Genomic DNA, 16,878 nt, shown 5'->3' with positions numbered 1-16,878 from the left:
AGTAAAATGAAACTACTGCTAGTATCATGTTCCTGCTAAAGAAAGTGATTCAGAGATATTATTTGTACTAAACCAAAAGATGCCGCTCTTAACGGTACAGTTAATGATAAAGCAATTTAAAAAATAAAACAAACGTAATTACTAAAGCTGCTGTAATAACCAAGAAGCTAAATTTTACTGCTATTCAAAATCGTCAACAATAGATTTTTTACGGCTGTAATAGTTGATATATTTGTAGAGAATTGCACGTGCCATGGCTATTTATCGACTCAAAGCGAGTGCGGGGTAGTCAGAAATCAGTTCGAGACACGCAACTGAAGCGTGCACATTTAGCCGTGTCGAGACCAACTTTCTGTAAAGTGCACGGGTCATCCTAAATATGATAACATTAATAATATCTCAGAGTAGGCAAAGTTTCAACCACTTCCGGTTAGTGGTTTCGGAGATATCAGGTTACCACACATTTCATGTGGCAAGGTTACAGACCACAATTATCAACCGATATCAATGAAACTTGCAGATTATAATAACATTAATAATATCTCAGAGTAGGCATAATATCTCAGAGTAGGTAAAATTTTGACCACATCCGGTTAGCGGTTTTGGAGATATCAGGTTACCACACATTTCATGTGGCACGGCTACGGACCGCAATTATGAACTGATATACACGAAACTTACAGAATATGATAACATTAATAAAATCTCAGAGTAGCCAAAATTTCGACCACTTCCGGTAAGCGGTTTCCGAGATATCAGGTTACCACACATTTCATTTGGCACGGCTACAGACCGCAATGTTGGAAAAAGCAATCTACTGTCGCTTTGATTTAAAAAGAGGGGATTTGTACCCATTTCAGGTAGGATTATATGCTTAATTGTAGTTGGGTGTGGCAGAAATATTATAAATAACAATAACCAATCGTTGTTTTGATTAAAAATATTGTCAATTTTGTTTACAAATGCCGGGTGCGAATTGCTCCCGCATGTGCTACATTAAAGGCAATGGCCTCATCTCTTATCTCGAAACACGGAGGGTTGATAGATTAAGGTTTGTTATCTAGCGTGTACCAAGCTCAAGGGCAGTTAACTCTGTTTGGCTTAATATTTGTTCCAAAAACTGGGTATGATTTTAAGTGGAAAAAGTAGATATCGAATTACGTCTGACCCTACCTTTATTTTTATTGGCGGATGGTGTAACTTGGCTAGAGATGTTTGGGAGAATGTTAGGCCTGTGGAATATGACAATTGAACCTGTATCGGGTGAGTGGAACGATTTTTTTCTAGAATTTTAAAAAATTCAAATATGTTCCATTTCTTAACTTTACGTATGAATATCCCAATCCAACATAATTTTATGATTTTATAACACTTTAGAAAATATTCTATTCATAAAAAATTAAAAACCGAATTGTCGTGACCGTAATCATGCGATAAATTGAGAATTAAGAAAATGGACCGAAACCAACCCGAACCGAAGAAACAGCATTTTTGACAGTAGCAATGCAAAAGCTTTTTTAAATTTTTGAATCTTACTAAAAAAATTGAATATTTACTAGTTTTCCACCCCCACCCCCTCCCATTTAAGAAACTCAAAAAAAAGTTCAAAATCGATTAAGAAATAAGAATGTTATTTCACTTTTATGACCCAAAATTGATCGATGTCAGTATACACTTTTTTTTTGGTTCCTCGCCTTTCCAAGAAAGCAGTAATCCGGAATCTGACTATGGTTCTGTAGGAAAGTTTGAGTAGGGAGAATTTTTTTGTAGAAATGTTTAGTAGGTGACTAAGTAAGTATTTTTGACTTGGATGGGCAGTGGACACTCACCGCGTGGTAGGTTATCCCGCTATGACGTCATCAAAGATGGCTGCCGACGTTATCTCCATATTATCCTACCTACTCTAGTTTTCTGTCAGAATGAAGCTGTTTATGTTTACTAAAGAGAAAAATATATTTATTATTAAACTCTTATTAATTTTTCACGAAAACACGCAAGTTGTCTACCTAATTTTTAAGCGAAAACATAAAAAAAAAGCCCTAAAATATAAAGAATTAACACTTCCAAATTAATTAGAATGTTATAACAATAAGAAGTTCTTTGATTCACTCAAAAAGGATTTTTACAAGTTCCAGCAGATTCTTTGACACTCATACATTTACAAAATGAACAGCAAGGTAACTCATTGTCTCTGCAAATACCAGACGATTTGGCACATTTTACACAGAAGCAAGCACCAATAAAGTCATTAGGATACTTTTGTACATTAGATTGTGGAACCAACCCATTTTCAGATATTTCAAAGCCAAATTGACATGGATCTAAATGAACAATTACATCATCAAGACAATAATGTAGGTGGTAAGTATAAAAATATGATCTTAATAAATGTCCTTTGCTACTGTTGCTTGTAGGCGGAAAATCGTCGACATCTATGTTTTTACCCTGATGATACCACCACAGTCGTAGTTCATCTAAAGATTTGCATGCAGATCTTTTTCGTAGAAGTTGAACCAAGTATTCTTCTGCAGGTTGAAGGCATTTCTGAACTTCTTCAGTCACTAGATACTCCAAAGTTCGACAATAGATATCAGATGCCATGTTGAGAGCTCCTTTCTTAGTACCAAGTATTCTTCTGCAGGTTGAAGGCATTTCTGTACTTCTTCAGTCACTAGATACTCCAAAGTTCGACAATAGATATCAGATGCCATGTTGAGAGCTCCTTTCTTAGTACCAAACTTACTAGTGTAGTCTGTACCCGATAACGCATGTATTGCTGGCAACAAGGAACACATGTGGTACATGTATTTCCAACTCCAGTGCACACCCACAATTCTTCTAAACCGAGACGAGCAAAACTTTCCCAATGAAATAATGCCAAAACTATAATATCTGTATCAGAACTAACTAGAGCAATTTTGGTAAACCCTCGCATTGATGCACATTTAGCGTGAATCATCATTCTTAAATCAGTTTCCTCAACTGAAAACATATTTTCATGTCTACCATTTTGTACCGAGGAACAATTTAATGATATCCCATCCTCTTCGTCGCCAGAAAAAGCACTGAATTTATACCTAGTAGTGAATGGGGTGTGAATCAAGGACTTTATCATTGTACTGGGGTGTGAACTCTTGAAAAAGAAGTTTGTTTCTTGATGACCCCCAAAAACTATTCATTTGAACAGGCAGTTCAGCATCTTTTGAGATATGACTGATATCAATGATGATATTACCAATCTGTCTTTGTGATCTCTCTGGTTGTTTTGGTGAAAGTTTGTAATAACTATCAAAGACACAATCAAACCCTCCACAGTTCTTGGTGATATTTTTTATGTATGCAGTGAAAGCAGAACCTGACCCATCAAATGTTTTCTGATTATTTGTTACTACCTTGCATAAAGAACTCATCACATCAACAATAAAGCAAGATGTCTTATCAGAAATGGAAGGGGTATCTGTTTCTGTATTGCTGTTAAACTTTTCGATTTCTTTAACAAGAAGACTTTTTTGTGATTTGGTCAATAATCCATGGTCATCAAACAGTTGACAATCTTCAGAAAGCTCATAAGAGAAGACTTTGTGCATATCATAACCACGAGCCTGAGCTATTTGTATCACACGGTGTGCTGAAGTAATCGACTTTTTCTTAGTAGATTTACCAGTAGCGGCTGAGGTTAATTTGTTTACGTTGTTGAATGCTGGTAACATAACTTTATGAATTGTATCAGATATTCTTATTGTTTTATCTTCAAATCTTGTTTTACGAAATTTAGAATATAAACTATCCTGTTTCAAATAATTTTAAAACGTTCTCCTTGACTTCTTGTGAAACAACTACTACATTAGTTATTAGATTGTGTAGTGGATTGGGAGTAAAATCAAATAGGTTTGTTTCCTTTTACTAAAATGTATGTGATTATGAACATTTTGTTGACCTTTTCTTTCAAACACTGGGTTTGTGTTTTGGACAGATCGTGATGAATATTTAACTCATCAACCTAGGTAATGGACATTGCCACTTCTCGATAGAAATTGGAAATCATCAGTCACTCATGGTGGGTAATCTCCCATTCTGCTACAAAATCTTTCTGTTTTGTTTGTCCTATGATGCCAGCTAAGCTCTTCTGGAATCTATTAATTGTCTGCACCAATGCCATGTCAGCAGCTACGGCTGTAAATTTACGTTGATTCCATTTTACTACGTTTCCCCTTTATAAACATTTCATGAACCTCTGGTGCAGTCTTTGGTAATCTTCTCATGTCTTCGAGATATAAGGATGACCATCTCTGATAGTTTATACAATCAAACATGGCAAATACTGGTTGAAGCTTCTGTACAGCATCTAGGTGCAATTGCCACAAACCTTGTCTATCAGATCGGATCAAATTCCTAAGAATCTGTACAAGTATCAAGAAATTATCCCAATACAGAAAGTGCTCCGATATGTTCCTTCCATTATCCACAAATTCTCTGAAACATTTGAAGATATTTTCAGCATTAACGTCTAGATCCAGATGATCCGCTTTATTCTCTACTGCTAAGGAAGTTTTCTGTTGCATTTGACGCAAATTTTCAAATTCTGACTTGTAGGAAACAGCAGAGTGGCTTTTCAGGAATGATGCTAATTGTAACCTAAAGAAGACTTCTCCCAACATTAACATCCCCTTCAGACCTCTTCCATAATTCTTTCCTTGTAAAACAGATTCTACTACATTTACTCCAAATATAGAACATTCAATCAAAACATTAGATATTCCAGTCCCCTTAACATATCTTCCTATGCACTGAAGCAAGATTTTGGCCATGTGAAATGCTCCCAATACAAGAACAATATTTTTAAACTTATCAGAATTACATAGCTGTACTTCACGAGCGATAGCATATACCCCTTCATCACAAGCTACCGGTAAGTAATGTTGATCCAATTGGCTAAGTATGCTGTTAAAGTTCAGCAATGATGTATATGTTACTGAAATGAGCCAGCAATAATTATACTTGTTTACTGAAAATATAAAATAACAGAAAGAAACGTGTACAGTTGGCACAATCTTTATTTTCATCACTCCACATTACAAAATATATGTATTCCTTTAAAAGGATTAGAATATGATAACACATATCAAATCAAATAATACCTTTACATGACATATCATATCATGATGAAATTATAACAAATAAAAATGAATATTTACATGACATCAATTCTAATGACATATCTGTCAAAAGCATATGATACATATTTATGACAATGAAGAAATCATGGCATTTAAGAATGTTTATTTTTACAAGAAAGATTTGAATGACATCTAGAATTGCATGCCATTTTTGCTTTGAAACACTTGCAGCGGTTAGATTCGCATCGTTTGGTACCAGAACAATTGCATCTTACAAATCCTTGACCTCCACACACTGAATCCATTTGAACAGCTTGGCGTAGAGAGACTCTTTGATCAGTGTTAAAGTCATCTACTTCATAGAGCTTTGTAACACAAACATCAAACTGGTTACGGGAATATTTCCTGTTCAGCACTCCACCCTTAACTGCAATTGTGAACATGTCATTGTCACTGATTTCAGTTACAACACCGATGAGGTTGCGTGGATCACCTATTCCTCTGTCGACATTCGGGATAGGAACAGTCACATTGTCTCCAACACTCACAGGACCAAATACACGTTTGCTGCGTTTTACCATACGTTGAGCTTGTTCCTCTTGAGCTTCTCTGGCACTTATCCTGTTCTCCATGATGCTGTCATGTTGAAGAGAAACTGGATCTTGTGAGACAAGCAATGGATCAGAGTCATCATCAGCAGCTGTTGCAATGGGTAGTTCACCGGATGCGGCTATAGAGTCACTGGTATTGGATGGAGGAGATTCAGTGGCAGCCAAAAGATCGTCTTCTGATTGGAGTTTCTCGAGAATTTCACGTGGAAGGGTGGAAGAAGATAGTCCAATTCGGGCATCTGATCCAAACAAAGCTGCAAATGGTGATCTCTTGATGCCACTGTGGAGGCTGGAATTCTTTTGGAACTGAACGAATTTGAGTCCTACTGTCCAGTCACTGGTGTTGTTGTCACCAAGCCATGCAGCTAACATATCTTTAATGTCGCAATTGGCTCTCTCTACAGAACCTTGGCTTTGGGGATGTCTAGGTTTGCCATGCACAATGACCAATTCAGGCCACAAAAGTTTAAGTTCATTTACAACTTGTGCTGTGAATTCTGATCAATTATCAGATTGAAGTACACTGGGGGCACCCATCAACAAGAATATGTCCAAAAGTTGATAGGCAACTTCTGCAGCACGCTTGGAAGTAAGGGGACGCAGGACACCAAACTTGGTAAGATGGTCTTGGTATACCATGATCCACTTGTACTGACCTTGACTCATAGACTGCATATCGATGAGGTCAACTTGAGCTCTGAAATTTATTGGGAAAAATCAGCATGACATAAATGGCTGGTAAATATGATATTTGTGTTTAGAAATTCAAAGTAGTACAAAATAATATATAACAAATTACCTGGAATTGAAATCTTTGGAAAGGATTGGTTTGACGACTGTTCCTTTGTTGGTTGGTCGTTTTCTTTTCCGCTGACACTCCATACACATGGATTTGAAGAGGGAAATGGCATCTACAGTGATGTTGGCGTACTTCTTATTCAGCTCATGGATCATCTTGTCTCTTCCACCATGACCAGTAGCAATGTGGGCGCGCTTAATGGTGTCGTAGGTGTCTTCAATTGTGACAAATACAATTGTGGTTCTTCTGATGACTGTCGTCGCTTAATCAGCTTGTCAATGTCGCAGTACTTCATATTTCTTCAGTAGGTAGTATTGATGTGGTGTCTTAGTGGAACTGGAAGCTTCAAGCATGGCGTTGATGGATTGCATGTAAATCTCCTTCGGGATAAGGACACGCTTGTTTTCTGCATACATCTTATACAAGGCATTTGCGAAGGTGTTGTTAGGCTCCATGGTTAGAAGTGTTGGGTAGTTGGTGGTTGGTTTCTGGGGTTTTACGTTCACTTCCAATGTGATTATTTATAGTAAAGTGTTAGTCTGATTGACTCAATTTTGGAGATGCACAGTCCTGTTTTTTAAGAGAAGGATGTTGTTTTTGCATCATTATGGATTAGCATTGAAGCCTAGTCAAAACATATTATGATATTGGGATTGCTAATCTGTGTCTAATTGAAGCCAGTTAGAACCCTCTCAGATGTTTCATGTGAGAAGGTTTTTTGATCTTATAATCCCATTGTTAATGTAATTCATGTTGTGATGTCATTCACTTTGATCATTATCGAGGTACTTTACTCAGTTACTCTGGGATAAGTTTTATCATACGCAGGAACATGTAGAAGGTTTCAGTAAACAAGTACAATTTTCCTTGGCCCATTTCAGTAAATATGCTTAATTCCTGAAAATTTCAGTAATTAGACATAATTACTGAGTGAATCAGTTGTTATACATAATACCTGAAAATTTCAGTAATTATACATAATTACTGATTATGCTTGTTTCCTGTAACATATGTACCGCTGCATGTCGAGTCACTGGGTATGGAACTACTGGTAAAAATCAAACTTGTTTGGTTAATAGGATCTCATTTGAGCATAAAGCATTGAATGCACTCCAAGAAGGCACAGGTTGTTCAATGTTAGAGGGTTCACAGTTAGTAAAGATTGCACATGTATGTGCGATTCTTAAAAAACACCATATCCAGTCAAATGCTTCTGCATCTTTCTTTTCATTGTTTCCTACAGTAAAAAGATTTGGCTCAACTTCGTAATCACATGGGATGTCTGGTCTCTTGGCTGGTTTGAAATACACTTGTAATTATACGGCCACATTGAAATGTCGTATATTGTCGTCGCCCCCGTCCGGCGTCAACAATTGCTTGTGGACGCTCGAGAGGCTAAAGTTAATATCTGATTGACTTTAAATTTATACGCAGTGTTTAAGGTCATGAGACAAAAAAGCCTATTGATTTTCAGCGATTTCCGATAATTAATGCCAGAGTTAAGGCCCTTGATCACTTTAAAATATCTTGTGGACGCTCTAGAGGCCAAAGTTAATATCCGATTGACTTTAAATTTATACACTGTTTAAGGTCATGAGACGAAGAAGCTTATTGATTTTCAGCGATTTCCGATAATTACTACCAGAGTTATGGTACTTGATCACTTCAAAATATCTTGTGGATGCTCTAGAGGACAAAGTTAATATACGATTGACTTTAAATTTATACAGTGTTTAAGGTCCTGAGACAAACAAGTATATTGATTTTCAATGAATTTTGATAACTTTAACAGCTAAATCCATGATATTAAATGTTTTGTATACTAAACGTTAGCTTGGGGCAGAACTTTATAAAAACCAAACAAATTCTAATGATTTTCTGATAAATACTTCATGAGTTGTTACTCTTAATCCGATTTTAGTGTATTATAAATTTTTCATCACCGAAAGAAAGTAAAAATATGCGACAACACTTGTTGACTGCCTGGACGATTTAGCTGCTGTGGGCGTATGTTTCGTTGCCTGGCAACCTATCTTTTTTGACATGGAAGAACTTTTTGGATAGGTTTTGCACCACGTACAACTTCAGTCTCTGATATTGTAGGTTTAGCTGGAATGTTTATGGGCTTGTCTTGAAAGAGAACACATACTGTGTCATGAGAACCACCAATACCAGATAAGGTAGCTTCTTAGTGGTCAAAATTGTCAAATGCTCCAATTGTGTATGAATCAGACTTAAAGTTGCTAAGAATAGGAACTTGCCTTTGGACTGTAAAATAGAGAACTGTGCAAGATTATGGTGATGACGAATAACTTCAGAGTAGCTAACACATAAACCAGCATGATTTAAACTTGTAATTAATGTCTTGCTCTTACATTTATCATGTATTGATTCGGCTACCATCAAATGCAAAGGAGTTTACTTAGTTCCACGTAACATATTGTAATACATTATTTGTAATAAAGTTTGTGATTTTAGGTTCCAATTTGTTGACTTTTTGCCTGCTTTATCATCCAATTCTTCATAATCCTCAGTAACAGTAGGTTCGTCTTCTATGCAGTTAGGGTCAACATTGAATAGGGTACTGAAGAAAGTCACAAACACCTGAGGTATTTTCATCCCATTCCACGAGTTTCTAAGATCTTGGGCGTCACAGAATTTATCAGTGAGACCAAATTCTAGATTTTGCAATGATTCCCTTAATATACTTGCACATTCAGTTACTGGATTACAACTTCTTATAACATCTGCGACATCTTCTGTTTGTAGAGCAGATGAAAAAAACATTGATGGGCTTGGAAAATTTGATCTGATCCCCAAAGTAATCACACAACATCAATTTAAGTTCCTTATTAGTTACTTTAATTTCGTCATTCTGAATGTTAAACTGATCTCTGATGTAGCTAAGGGTATATCCACCGACCTTGCTCCAACCCACATTTATATCCTGAGCTATGTTAGAAAAAATAAGTAACTTTCTAGATATTCCAATTCCATCTATATTATCTAATTTGAGTTTCCGTTTATATTTTATCAGTTATTGTGGCATAGAATATCAGCACCAAAAACACTTGATTCATCTTGAAGATCACATGTTCGTGTAAAAACATCATCTTTAATATACAGTGTGGCTTTTAAGAATTTATTAGCTCTCGAGTATTCACAAATTCTGTAATTCTTATATATGCCCTTATGAGATTTTCTATCACAAACAATACATAACTGATCTGTGCTTGAGATTGGGCTTGCGGGGGTATGGGGACTACTGTAACGAATACGTTTTCGAGTAGACTTTCTAACCTGTTCATTGTCTGTTGATAGAGATATATCTTGGTCTTCTTCTTGATATCTCTCTGCATCCTGTTGAAGTTTTAAAAGGGATTTCTTGTGGCAATATTGTTTGTAACATGAATTGGTCATATGATAGTAAAACACCTTGTCATCATCCAATGAGCTCAAACGGTCACTAACAATATCATTTCATACCTTTGCAGCTTCTTGAATTTTTTCTCTTCCGTTCGGTGTGGTTAAAACACTATCATCACTTTCATTGCATATAATGCAAGATCTTTGATCAGGATAAAAAGTAGGCTCCCTCAAATTTGATCCAGGCCTAATTAATGTAATAAAATCCATACTTTTTCCATTCAAACGATCAGTAATAGACCGATTCAGCTAAAAAGTCACGTGACTTGAAATGGGTGTTTACATCACGTGACGTCCTGACTGAACCGTTAAATTTCATTTAAAGTAACGTGATTGCCTTCGTGTTTATTTTTCATATTACTGCATATTCATAACTTTTATTGTTTTGATCAGTATTGATACTGTTTAACCCGTTAACTGCGTAGGGCGTTATATAACGTCCTGGACAACTGCCAATCACCGTGGGGGGGTCCGCAACCCTAACCCCTAACCCTAACCCATTTTTTAAAACCCCTAAAAAATTTAAACAAACACCATGTGGCCATGCCGTCTACCAAGACACCGCGTGCAAAAGCATTATTGTTACTTTGCTGGCTGAGTGGGCGATAAATATTTGGTTTAGATGGTAATGTTTTTGGGTACCTACATGTGATTCACTCTGATAAGTGGCAGAAAAAAATTAACAAATATTACTGACCGGCTAACTAGACACAATTTTATGGAACACTGGTACTTTTCACTTCACACATGTTTCCAGGATGATTATCTCTGTGTTTTATTTTAGCAGTATAAACAATATTGGGATATGTACAGGTTTTATACAGATAGAATCTTAACAAATCCTAATAATTGTTGTAAATAGATAGGAGTTTGGGCCTACTATGTAAATTTTTTGGGGGGTCCAAGTATATTCAGACCCCCCCCCCCCCCAGAAAATCAATTGGGGGGGGGGGGGGGGGTCAGCCCATGTGTGTAGGACGTAATATAACGTCCTGGAGGTATTTTCCCCAACCTATTCTTCGAACACGATCACAGCATGATCGAGGAAATCTAATTGAAGGGAGACAACTATATTTACCGTTAGTTTTAATTTGGTTTCAGACTACCAAATTTTGTATTCAGGAATGAAAAGGTCCAAAATGACGTTTTTCGTCAAATTAATTACGCAATAGGGGGTAGTTAACGTTTTAAAAACTACGCAGTTAAGGAGTTAATTACTATTTTGTGTGAACAAATAACGTTTATTTTTTCATCTTGAGTGTAATTGGACTTCATTTATTTAACTACAAGTTATAAGTTATACTACGTTGATCATGGCAACGCCGTCGTCGACAACAGATCCGGGCGTACCGTTCGCACTCTCATGCTCCTGTTGTAAATGGCATGTGCGATGTTGCCAATGTATTTTAAAGAATGACCATATCATTTGGACCAAATCCCTCAGAAACTCCCCTAAAATTAGTCCGGTTACGTGGGGTAACTGGTTAAAGACGGGTGGGGGTAAAAAAAACGTCAGAGAAAAGAGCTACAAGTTTTTCCGTGAAAACTATGTTTACGATGTCTGCATTTTATAATCTTTTTTATTACTTTTCTATATCAAATTTGTACATAGTTAAATTTAACAATCCTCCTCTTTTTAACAATCCTTTTTTTTAAAGATTCTGCATTGTACATACAATAAATTTAAAAATCCTGTGACATCACCACCTTTATTGTATTTAAGGCGTCACAGGTTTGTTATAATTTCAATTTTGAACTAGAACTGCGACGCAGTAATGACGGGTTTCACCGGTGCCCTGTTACCCTTGAACATATGTCACTTCCGGTACCGATGAAACCATTAAACAGGTTTCCATTTAAGCATTTCACACATCAAATAAAATGTACGCAGAATCAACCAAATCCGGCAATATCAATTCATTGTATACATTTGTTACATGTAAGTGATCCTGACAAAATTACATTACTTCTGATGATAATGAAAATTCTAAATTAGTTTTATGAAATCATAAATGGCATTAGGCATCACATGGTGAAAATTTTTATTTAAATCGAATAATAATTGCCACTTTTATAGAACAAAAACCTTGAAAAGTGACCTGTAGAAAATCGTCTATTTCTCTACAACCGTACAAGTTAGAAACCATTTTGTGGTATCTGTATGATCGTGTGGGTTTACTCTATTTGTTGATTGGAATCAAATATAATTTTAAAAACAATACAAATCAGACTCATTTGAATAAGATATCTGTTTTGAAGGCTAAAAATACAGTTTTTGCCAAAATGACGTTTACTTCCGGCGACAGAAAAAGTGTTAAATTACTTGTATAAAATCGTAAATGGCATTAGGTATCACACACTGGAAATTTTATGAAAATCGAATAATAATTGACACTTTTATGGACCAAAAACCTTGAAAAGTTACCTGTTGAAAATCGTCAATTTCTCTGCAACTGAACAAGTTAGAAACCATTTTGTCATATCTATATGATCGTATGGGTTCATTCTATTAGTTGATTGGAATCAAATATCAAAATTTTAAACAAATAACAAATACGACTCGTTTGAATAAATTACTGGTTTGAAGGCCATAAATACATTTTTTGCCCAAATTACGTCATTTCCGGTGACATTGAAAATGTTAAATTGGTTTGACCTAGTTAAAATTGACATTACACATCAAATGGTGTCACTTTTATGAAAATCGAATAATAATTGACACTTTTAGAGGCAAACTAGCGTAAAAAGGGACTCATGCAAAATTGCCCATTTCTCGGCAACTGCTAATATTACAAACTAATTTTTACATACATTCTCTTCGTATGGATTATTGCTACTAGTTTATGAAAGTTGCGAAAAAATATACTAAAATATGAAAAGCCTGAATGGGTTGTAAATAGCTCATTTTTTCACCCTTTTTCACCTTTAAATCGAAATTACCCAAAAACGAAATCGAAATTAAAAAAAGTGAGTCCGATGTTTTCTGCGCCTTTACAGGGCACACCCTGTCATACCAGATTTGAAAAAAATAATATTTGCTTTCAAAAAGTGGTACCGAACTCTCAAAATTGTAGTTTTTGCTAAATTTACGTCACTTCCGTCGCCGAAAAGCAATTTAACCGGTAACAAAATAAATGACATTTTGGACCACGGAGCATATGAACTTTGTTTTATACAAATCGAACAATAAATAATTAATCCAGGACTGAAAAACTGAATTAGCCAATGGGGGCCAAGGAAAAATACGGTGGCAAAAAATGTTGCCATTTTTGGTCAAATCAGATGACTCTTTAACCCTAAGTAAAATACCACATAAAAATATTCATTAATAAAAAAGTTTTTTGTAAAAATTTAAATTTTCAAAATTTGGCGCCTAATATCTCCTAAGATTCGTCGAAAAAAAAAAATCCAAAGAACTGTAGCTATGTGCCTTGTTTCTGGCTATGTCAAAATGTAATAAATATTACAATCCGACAATTATTGATAACATTACGGCAAAATATCGAAAAACGACAACTTCGGTGATTTCGGACATTTCGCATTGTCGCAGAACGTTGGAAATAGCTTTAAAATTTAAGTCAAACCCACTTTTCCAGTAAAATCGAAGACATCGAATCGATCCGACAAGTAGTTTCTGAGATATGCTCAAATGGAAAAATAATAATAAGAAGAAGAATAATAAGAATAATAATAATCTGAACAAAAACAATATTGTTTCACACTGGCTACACAGTGTGAAACCCTAAAAAGGGTACTGCACCCGAAACGTTGATTAATTAAACGATCCTCTACTTCTACAAGTCTGTTGTGGTTTTCTGTTGAGCGGGGATTCTTTAATTCTATTTTCTACTCCGCCCCGCCGGTATCATATTTTGATCCAGTTACCACGCAGATGTACCAGCCTGTCCAGCTATAATTACTCTCTAAGGGAGTGTTGCCGTACCCTTTTTCCTGTTTCCAGTTATATTGAAAACTATAAATATAAACAAATGTATCATTGAATTAAAATAATCAAAACGAAACAGCTTAACTCTTTGTCTATTATATACGACAAGTTTGTGATATAAATTACAATGTTTTTCTTTATCCATTTATTCGGTCATTTTTGCATTAAGAACTGGGTTTGGGAAATTAGAAAGAAGACAAGCAACTGTCCATATCTGGTTAATGATACCAAACATTGAAATTGGGATAATAGAATTAAAAATTCGAAATCTCCGGATCTTACAAATTGCTCTTTCGACATGAAATCAGTGCCTTGCAATAGCTTGAGTTTTGATGACATCGTCCTCGTTAAATCCAACTTTGTCTTTAAGAAAAGGTGGAATATTCAATCGCAATCCCAGCTAATTATCGAGTTCTTTTCCAATTTCGAACCCTTTATCTGCAACAATACCATCGCCTTTTAAAATTTCACCTACAAGTAGTTTCTGCTTTAACACTTATAAAAATCCTGACCTGTTAACAATTTGTTTATCACTTATTGATCCCTCAAATAATAGTCCGGTGGCTGAAGGGGGGGAAACCCCACCCGAGCTGTGAATTTATGAGACCAAGTTTTTCTAGACCAGTTTTTTGCGTAGATTCCGAATCTGGGTGGTGATCAGGCGTTTGAGGGGGCGTTTTCGAGATATAGGGGGTCAAATGTCTACAATGGGGGGGGGGGGATGTCATGTTGACGTAATATATTAATAAAACATAAATTTCTAAGACTGCCCATCTATAAATAAGATCTGGAAATGTACATGAAAAACACATGTTTAGATATTAGTTTATTCTTATGTGCAGGATAGATATCTTCTTGATGGCTGATCAACAGCCTGCGTATATCCTTTGGATATGCTTCAGATACCCATTCACATTGTAGATATTCATTCCAGCCTTGTATCGCAGAGTCATCTTGTTCGATCATTCATTTTGCAACCTGTCTCCATATTGCTGCAACATAATGTGCAGCAAAAGACTACTCGGGCAAGATGGTAATAAAAAAAGAAAGTTTTGTTATATTTCATCACAATTAAAATTTCTCCAGAAGATACTTCTTCTAGTGTCATCTACTGATGTAAGTCGGTTTTCGCCGTACAAGGTACATGTACAAACAATTTTTTCTAAACCAGCAATTACGTCATCAGAAGCATCATTTGTCTATCCCAGCTCTTTAAAAATTGTTAGAAAGTTGGAATTATCTTGAAAAAGAAAGACATATAATCCTTACCACTGAAAGCATGTACCGTAGGCCGAGATATTCTTGACACTTTCAATACTAATCTTGATTGGATCAAAAAAATATCAAGATTAGTATTGAAAGTGTCGAGAATATCCCAGAACTGACAACCAACCACGAGGACACCAAAATATCTTACCTACTCCTCTTCGCATTGCAAATTAATGGAGGTGCTGAAACAAATTGTATTTTGCGTTCGGGCAAAATAGACATCCCAATCATTCTCTTCGCAAATGATGATCCAAATGTACAAATTTTGATCGATAATGAGACGGACAAAGGTAGAAAATATCGCGAAAGACGACTTAATTCACTAGATGACGCTAGAAAAAAAGACTTTCTGGGTGAAAAAATAACAGATCTTTCTTTATTATCACCTTGCCGTATACGTGGTCTTTTGCTGCATGGCTGAAATGAAGATTTACAATGTGAATTGGTTTCTGAAGCATATCCTTGGATATGCGAGGTGTTGGCCAGCAACCAAGAAAGTATTTATCTCGCTCATATGAACTTTTGATTTTGAATCTTCTGATGAAGACAAAGAATAAACTAACAACTAAACATATCTCTGAGTTAATGTGTTTTTGATTTATATTTCCAGATCTCTTGAAAAGTACCATTATAATTTAATATTTTGAATGAAAACGCTAACGAGATACCACTTGAAGCTCAATTATGAACGAAATGATTTATGTCCACAAAAATACATGTTGCCACCCGCCATCACCCGCACCGCCCCCCCACCCCCCCGGCGTCCACCCCCATACAATAGGAATCTTATAAACATATTTAGAGATGTTTCATCAAGCTCTTAGAAAATCATCATTTAAATCAACGTGAACTCATTTCTCCGCCAATTTTATCCCCACCCCACCCCTCCACACGCGCACACCTGCTATCCCCACCCCACCTCCCCATAAATCACAACAGTTGTCCAGGGGCATCATAAACACTTATTTATAGATGGGCAGTCCTAGAAATTTATGTTTTATTAATATATTATGTCAACATAATGACATCCCCCCACCCCCCATTGTAGACATTTGACTCCCTATATCTCGAAAACGCCCCCTCAAACGCCTGATCACCACCCAGATTCGAAATCTACGCAAAAAACTGGTCTAGAAAAACTTGGTCTCATAAATTCACAGCTCGGGTGGCGATTCCCCCCCTTCAGCCACCGGACTATAATTGAGACACAAACATAATACCCCCATTAGGATCAACACCCAACAATCCTTTTAATGTCGTGTGAGATTTATACGAACTATAACTTTCGCTATGCTTCTGTAAGGCACTAGGGACTTGAACTTTTAGTTCTGTGGCATCAATAATAACTAAATTATTTGGATATTGCTCTAAAAATTCACGTGAGGTATGTTCAATAATTATATCGCGACGTGGCCAAATTTTCAAACTACCTAATACAAGATATAAATAATTAATCCAACTAATAATAATGTTATTAATGGTACCTTACGAAAGACAAAATCTTTCGGCCAAATCTATGTGTGATAATCCCATTCGCAGTTTGAGAAGATTGAGTAAAAATTCGTCCTCCAGCGTAAGTTTATGGGCCATGGGTCTAGTTTTGAAAAGCCCCGAGTTTGAGGGATAATCATCCATACAGTCGGCATGGGGAGATCCATACTCGTACAAACTTTCTGTATCAATGCGACTCGATTTTCCAGTTGCACTATC

At 36.0% G+C, this 16,878-nt stretch overlaps 1 protein-coding gene across 7 annotated transcripts in view; it reads left to right on the top strand.

The window, feature by feature from the left end:
- LOC126811175 (iron-sulfur clusters transporter ABCB7, mitochondrial) overlaps positions 1–16,878 on the top strand; it is a 267,797-nt gene that overhangs the window by 2,348 nt on the left and 248,571 nt on the right. Inside the window, exon 1 of one of the 7 annotated variants that reach the window (XM_050536723.2) lies at positions 888–1,263. The exons of 5 other annotated variants lie outside the window; for them this stretch is intronic. The gene's annotated coding sequence lies outside the window, so the exon portion shown is untranslated. Of the gene's footprint in view, positions 1–887; positions 1,264–2,208; positions 2,362–16,878 lie in introns of those variants that run through there. One more of the 7 variants, XM_050536722.2, reaches the window with a different exon arrangement.

Source organism: Patella vulgata, chromosome 2, assembly GCF_932274485.2.
Source record: "Patella vulgata chromosome 2, xgPatVulg1.2, whole genome shotgun sequence".
In the NCBI taxonomy this organism is placed as follows: Eukaryota; Metazoa; Mollusca; class Gastropoda; family Patellidae; genus Patella; species Patella vulgata.
The sequence above is the reverse complement of the archived record's forward strand: the minus strand, read 5'-3'. Positions and strand labels throughout refer to the sequence as shown.